Raw genomic sequence first — 7,989 nt, forward strand, 5'->3', positions numbered from 1 at the left:
GCCCCCAATCCATGGGCTGTGCTCACTTCCAAAACGTGTTTGTTACATGATTCAACCCGACAGATAGGGTCTTTACGAATCAAGCAATGATTTGCAGGTTAACAATGCACCGAGTAAACCGATACTGCAGCACAATTAGCTCCACAGATATGCAATATTTGTCCTTCGTGGCAGGTGAAGGAAAGATGAATTATTGACTTTCTAGCTCATTTACACATTTATTAAGATATACATACAACCTCCCGGTTCCTGTTAGCATTTCTGCTAAGAGCAACAACCGCAGAACTTATTCTAAAGGTCATGAATTTCTCCATTTCGCAATTAGAAGTAACGTGATATCTGCCGTCACAGATAAGTATGAGATTATATTGGATACACAGCCACCCATTCCAAATCTGCATCCATTGCACTGTCGTTCGCAACCTGTGATCGACCGTATTTACGTTGCCCGATATGTTTATGAGTCGGTCATTTTGGGGCATGTATTTCCTGTACATTTCTTACCCAGGTAAGCTTTTATTTTTGTTATTAAATATTAACCTTTCCTGTAGAAGATATAACACAGGAAGTCGATCTTATGAGTTAATGTACACCGGAACAATGTTTTTGCTGGTTTAATTTAATATAATTTTTTCATGTAATGTGTTCTTTGAAGGAAGGAAAATATCTGTTTGAGAAAGGTAACGTTATTATGATCATTCCAAGCGAAAACCCTTTCAGCAACTGGAGAATAGCCTTATAGGAGTTACATTCAATTGCTAATGTATCAATGAACTGGACGCACAATGTTAATTGGCGGTGCAGATCGTCTTCCCTTATTATGAATTATTTAACACGATTGGCTTCTTTTGTTGATAGTTGCTGTTGACACTTTAGGTAAGTTGACTGCGGGCATTGTACAAATGGAGGCGCTCAGAGGTACAAATTCTACTTTGCAATGCCCTTTCCTCTTCGACTTCGACCATTCAAACGTAGACGTGCACTGGTGGAGAGAGGGTAAGGATACCATCCTGCAAGAAGATAGCAGAAAGCTGTTTGAAGTAATGAAAGGCGGCGCCAACCTTCACCAATGATTGTGAGGTTCCCGGACGCCGGAACATGTCGGTGTGTAGCCAAAGATCGGGATGAAACGGTTGGAAAATGAACTCGTCTAAAATTTGTTGCATATGGTAAATGTCAGTTGAACTGGAATCGTGGTGTTTACTTGGTGTCCATATTAATACTGCGCTTAACAAGACATTCTAATAGGGAAATTCTCTGTTTATACAACAGTACAGCTTTCTACTTGTTTATAACGACACGGGCTCAAGAGTAAGGACACTTTCCCACTTCCAGAGTCTTTGAAAAGTGTGACAACTGGCCTATATCAAGGTAAGTGAAATCAAGACTGGGTACTAAAATGTTTCGTTCTAATTTTAGCACTAAATGTAAGGATGAAAATCTTGTGCTTATTTGAAATGTAATAAACGTTTAAAGACCCAGTGCTTTATTTTGAAAGAAAAGGATAGAAGATTTCCCATTCCGATTATTTACGGGATCCAGATAAACTTCCTGAACCGCTGTTCAGTGGAACAGCCGAGACGTAGATGATAACACGGGAACCGTCGTGCAGACATCAACGCTAACAACTTATATTTATATTGCATCTTTAACGTAATAAAACCCTTTCGGTCCAAAAGAAGAAAATGTTCGCCATGTAAAAACAGACCTCTGCCTGTATTATTGCAACAATTCAAGCGCAACATGGTGCTTATAGATATTAATAATAATAAACCCAATGTTGGCAATCACTATTGTTAAATATAAAAGTGATAGGTGAATAACGATGGGTAGGGAATTCGGAAAATAATGCCTCTAGCTGCAGTGCAGAAAACATTAAAATGGGCTCCAGTCAGGGCAAATAAACATTTTCGGTCCAACTACGTTGCCCTGACTAGGGTACCGGGTAAGGCAAACAAAGAGTTGATTGGTCCATTTTTGATTTTTTTTGTGTAGCTGTCCCCGCTCCCCTGAAGATTTTATGCACACCATTCAAAGGGGCTTCATCTGTTTCGCTCAGACTCCAGTGCAGTACGGCTGCTTTTTATCCGAAGGACTTTAACCTCACCTGGCATAAAAATGGTACCAAAATTATGGCGGGATTTAGAACTGAACAGCAGACAAAGACAGAGGGTCTATATGAAAGTGTCAGCTCCTTAGAAGAGACTCAACCAATTGAGCGCGGCACAGTTTATACCTGTAAAATATATCATGTTTCGCACTCGATTCCAGCAAATGTCAGCTACACTCTTGGCAACGAAGGTAATATGATCGCGCATCTGCTACTTTTATGTTGTTTATTCCCAAGGGCATCAAGCTGCCATTGCAGACATCGGACAAATATAAGAAAGAGTGAGGTGTTCACTGCAACTGATTTCCATATGATTATGCCATCTTCGAACACCACAATTAGCTCAGAAATGTGTGCAGCAATAATATAGCAGGGGTAATGTGACGAGAAGGATTCAACTAGCGAAACTTAATTTAAGGGAAGACTGCTAATGGAAGTTTAAACAGGCAAAATACCAACATGTATGGAGTGCTGAAAACAGAGGATGTACCTAACAGTGAAGAAGACTGCAGAAAATTTCAAGACGATATGGACACCAAGGCAGATTTGGCAGAATCAACTCGGATGAAATTGCATGCAAAGTGGTATGATGTATTAACTTTTGGCAGCAGAAATGAAAGCGGGTATGCCCTAAATGTAAAATCATTCAAATCAATTAAATAAAACTCCGATTTAGGGTTCAGATTTTAGCAATGAGGACTTAGGGTAATGCTGAGCCGAAACACATCGACGGCTACACTGCATTCAGAATATTGTGTGTATATTTGGACAATTTACTTTCTGAAGAATGTCAAAAATATAGACACATACAAAATATTTTTACTATGGTCGTATCAATGCTGTGGCATTTCAGTTAGAAAGGGAAACAAATAGAGAATGAGGGGCTATATATAACAAATTGAGATGATCGAGATTTTCAATGAGCTCGACCAGATACATTTAAAAAAAGCTATTTTCTGTTCAACGAATCGCTTACCCGATGGCATAAACTTAACATCATCACCAAAAGGAGAAAGGGAGTAGAAATTATTTATTTATAGCGACACCAAGTGTGATGTTCTCCACTGCTGTAAGGAGCAGGACGGTTCATAATTTTCAAGTGTCTCTTGATTCTCTCTCAATTCCAGCTAGTCTCAGCTAATCTGTTAACAAGAAATGCAATTTTACATCACACACCACAATGGGATCATTTTATATTCACAATAAACAATCTTCGAGTCCAGCTGAGGTATAAATATGATAGTTGCTTGCCACAACTACCTACTATATTCTCCTTTCTTAAACAAATCTTGATTTTAACCCTACTCAAATTAAAGAAGTGCCGCTACGGACCATCCACTGAAATTTCCGCGAAAGTACTCCTGCAGGACATAGAGGAATGACATGAAGTGCGACAAATGGCCTTCTTTATGACGTTAGGTCTGGTGGTCTGACAAACCCTATTTATACTGATCAAAAGTCATCTGAGTCACTTCCAAATTAGCTCTTGCAGCATATCAGATGCCTGAATAAATGTGCTTTAATTTGTACTATTGCACATTTAGCAGAAAGTTCATAAATGCGACTGATCTGAGAAATAGTAACTCCGAAAACAACAGCTGGAAGGTTCGTCATGGAAAAAATATGAAGACTTTTAAGCAGTTTACTCTTTTGGAACCAGGAAACGTTAGCAGGTTCTATTTCAATTTAATATTTATCGATTGTGTTCCATTAATTAGCTGTGATAATCTCTGTTCGATTTGTAAATGAGCTTTTAAAGATTTCTTGTGCTCATGGTGTCTAGCGACGTATTAATTATTCTCTTTTGATTTTATTTATATTATCGCTAAAATAAATGAAGACAGACAATCTTTCCAAAGATTTGACGATTTCCTGACACATAACAATCAGAGGAAGTCTTGTCCCAATCTGCTTTAATTTTAAAATAATTAAAGTTAAAGCAGTTCTGTCATACAAAACAGAAAGTTATATTCATAAAGCATTAAGTGGAAATTTTTTCATTAGTTGTTGGGAAGAAAAAATCTCATCCGATTAGTATGGCTTCTGGTAATCATTGATTACCTTATATAATTTCGATATTATCACGCTGTTATTCCATTCCACATGATTTATCGATCCACCGTGGGGATATTGGTAATTATTCTACTAATGATAATCACCCTCCACCACATTAAACCAGATAACTTCTACAGGTAAGATAATTGTATTCTTAAACAACATTTGTCAATTGATAACATGGAAAGAGCACAAATGTTAATGAATTGGAGAGATTACTACTCAATAATAACATAATCATGAAAAGCCTGAAACTATGAGAACCTCCAGGAAGTGAGATCAGGGCAGCAGTTTAATGCTGATTTAACAGAGCAGTTGAAATCGGCCTTCACTGTATTCTCAGTTCCTCAATGGGTCACGTCTTATATACAAAAAATGATACAGCAGAGAAAGCGGCAAATTCTGCCCATAGATCTGTTGCGGGCTCTTTAAAAATGCTATCCATTTACTCCCAGTCGTCTGCTCTTTTACCGCAGCCCTGTATTGGATCCCTTTTCAAGTATTTATCCAATTCCACCTTGAAAGTTACGATTGAATCTGCTTCCACTGCCCTTTTAGGCAATGCATTCCACATCATAACAACTCGCTGCCTATAATTTCTCGTCATACCACACTGCTTCTTTTGCCAATTATGTAAAATCGTAATTACCTGGTTAACGACCCTCCTGCCAGTGGAAGAAGTTGCAACTCATGTACTAATTTTGAACACCTCTATTAAATCTCCCATTAGCACTCTCTGCTCTAAGAAGAATGAAGCTAGCTTCTTTAATCTCTCCACATAACTGAAGCCCCTCATCCCTGGTACCACATTCGCAAGCCTCGTCTGCCCCTTCTGCAAGGCCTTAGCATTCCGGCTAAAGTGTGGTGTCCAGAATTGTACATATTACTCCAGCTGAGACGCAACCAGTGATTTATAAAGTTTTAGTTTAACTTCCTTGCTTTTGTACTATATGCCTCTAGTTATAAAGCCCATGATCCTGTATGATTTTTACCAGCTTCATCAACTGCTCCTGCCACACATCTTTCTCACAAATTCGCTGTGCACCATTCATAACATCCCAATTTCTCTATTAAATTTCAGCCTTAACTTATTCTTGGTTTTCAATTATTCTGGACGGAACTCTTTCCAATGCCTAAATTCCATTTCAACTTACAATTCGCTTCAGGGCATATATTGGTCCAAACGTTCCACAGGGCTACGACCTTTCTTGCACTGTAGATTTGGGGGGTGCGAGTATCGGTGAATAGAATATAAACTTGCAGAAATTGCGAAAATGTTCATTTGTACCGTTTCCCTTGGAATTATCTTGGTGCCCCACCGATGTAAGGAATGGTGTTACTAGAATCTGATTAACAAACGCTCCCAAGCATGGGAGTTTGGCAAGGGCTCTCCTAAGTTTGCCGTTTCATTTGAGCAGGAGACTAGGTAAAGAGACCACGAAAAACGATGTACTTATGGTGGGACAGCGAGAGAGCTCGAGTGGAATATGAAGATCATAATTAAAAATCACATTTCATTGCGATTATACATAGCAATTTTGATTAACGGTTGAATTTAGTCTTTAACTCGATCTCCCAGGGAAAACCCCACCGGATGGCATGCACAGGGAGAAATGTCCAGAAATTCCTCTCGGGTGGTGGCGCAATATGTGCGGTATTGGACCGATCCACTTTTAGACACAGCACCTTATATTCTGTTCCTTTGACTGCAATGGAATTGAATATCAGCTGCCGCGTGTAACAGGCAGCCGATCCGATACCCGCCATTTGGCGCTATCACCCGAGACGAATTTCTAGGCCTTTAGCTTAAGGTTTGGCCAACTTCAAGGAGATCAGACCGAGACTGCCTAAATTAAACAGGGCAATCTATTAATGTGTCAAAAGACAGAAGATCAGTGGGAGGTGTTCAAAAACGAATTTAGCGTGATATAGAACCAGTTTATACCATTATGGAGCGGTTTATACGCCTAAAGAGTGACAAATCCCCCAGACCAGCTGTTTTTCACCCCAGGGTTTAAAAGGAAGTAGATGAGAGCATTGCAAAGGCCGGAAATATTATCGTATACATTTGACGCGATTCAAGAACTGTTCCTTTAGATTGGAAAATTGAACATGTCACTCCGCTATTATAAGAACATAAGAACATAAGAAATAGGAGCAGGATTAGGCCAATCTGCCCCTCGAGCCTGCTCTACCATTCAATAAGATCGTGGCTGATCTGATCCTAACCTCAAATTTTCTATCCCTCTCCACCCACCTGAACCCATGTGATCTCCCGGGAGAGGCGAAAAACCAGATAAATAACCCAATGGCCAATTTGGGTGAAAAAATCTGGGAAATTCCTCTCTGACCCACCTAGGCGATCGAAACTCGTCCAGGAGATCACTTTGTCCCTATATTTTCTACAGTACTTACCTTCTGTAAAGGCGATCTCCACCCCAGCCAGAAACAGGAATAAAACCATCTCCTGAAATCTAACACAAAATTAGAACACAAGAAGTAGGAGCAGAACCAGGCTACACGGCCCCTGGGCCCACTCCACTACCCACAGGGCCATAACCATTCCGAACCTAGACTCATGTCCAATTTCCTGCCCGCTCCCCATAACCCTTAATTCCCTTTACTTCTAGGAAACTATCTATTTCTGTTTTAAATGTATTTAATGATGTAGCTTCCACAGCTTTCTGGGGCAGCAAATTCCACAAACCTATCACCCTCTGAGTGAAGAAGTTTCTCCTCATCTCAGTTTTGAAAGAGCAGCCCCTTATTCTAAGATGATGCCCCCTAGTTCTAGTTTCACCCATTATTGGGAACATCCTCACCGTATCCACCTGATCAAGCCACTTCGCAATCTTATATGTTTCAATAAGATCGCCTCTCATTCTTCTGAACTCCAATGAGTAGATTCCCAATCTACTCAACCTTTCCTCATATGACCACTCCCTCATCCCCGGGATTAACTGAGTGAACCTTCTTTGTACTGACTCGAGAGCAAGTATGTCTTTTCTTAAGTATGGACACCAAAACTGTATGCAGTATTCCAGGTGCGCTCTCACCAATACCTTGTACAACTGCCGCAATACCTCCCTGTTTTTATATTCTATCCCCCTAGCAATAAAAGCCAACATTCCATTGGCCTTCTTGATCACTTGCTGCGCCTGCATACGAACATTTTGAGTTTCGTGCACCAGGACCCCCAGATCCCTTTGTACTACAGTACTTTCCAGTTTCTTGCCATTAAGATAATAGAAAGTTGAGAGAGGGAACGCACGGTATTCTATACCAGTTAGGCTTACATCTCTTGTCGGAAAATTACTGGAGTCTCTAACTAAGGATAGAGTGACGATGTTCAGCTGATGACATATTTGTAAAGGGCAATTGAAGCCTGACGAATCTGATTGAATTAGTTGAAGAAGTGACTGAAGTAGTAAACAATTAATGTCAATGGATGTTATTGATATGGACATTGAGAAGGCCTTCGATACAATCCTTCATAAGAGATTGCTAGCTAAATTGAAGCTCATGGAAAAGAGGACAAATTATTGACCTGGTTAGGAAATCGGTTGAGCGGCAGGAGAGAGAGAGCAGGATTCATCGGCAGATAATCTAATTGGCAGGATGTGATGAGTGGCATCCCACAGGAATCTGTGTTGGGTCCTCAACTATTCACGACTTAGTTGACGGGATAGAGAGCCACATATCCAAGTTTTCCGATTACAAATAGATAATCGGGATTGTTATCAGTGTAGGTAGAAGCATAACATTACAACGGGATATTAATAGAATAAGTGCATGGGCAAAATTCTGGCAAATGTATTTCAAAA

The 7,989-nt window shown here is 39.9% G+C and overlaps 1 pseudogene; it reads left to right on the top strand.

Annotated features, from left to right (window-relative positions):
• The first annotated feature begins 453 nt into the window (after positions 1 to 453).
• LOC147116181 (uncharacterized) lies at positions 454 to 4,356 on the top strand (annotated as a pseudogene).
• Positions 4,357 to 7,989: the final 3,633 nt, after the last annotated feature.

This window comes from Somniosus microcephalus, chromosome 6, assembly GCF_052327205.1.
Source record: "Somniosus microcephalus isolate GS21.2 chromosome 6, FLI_Smic_1.0, whole genome shotgun sequence".
Taxonomy (NCBI): Eukaryota; Metazoa; Chordata; class Chondrichthyes; order Squaliformes; family Somniosidae; genus Somniosus; species Somniosus microcephalus.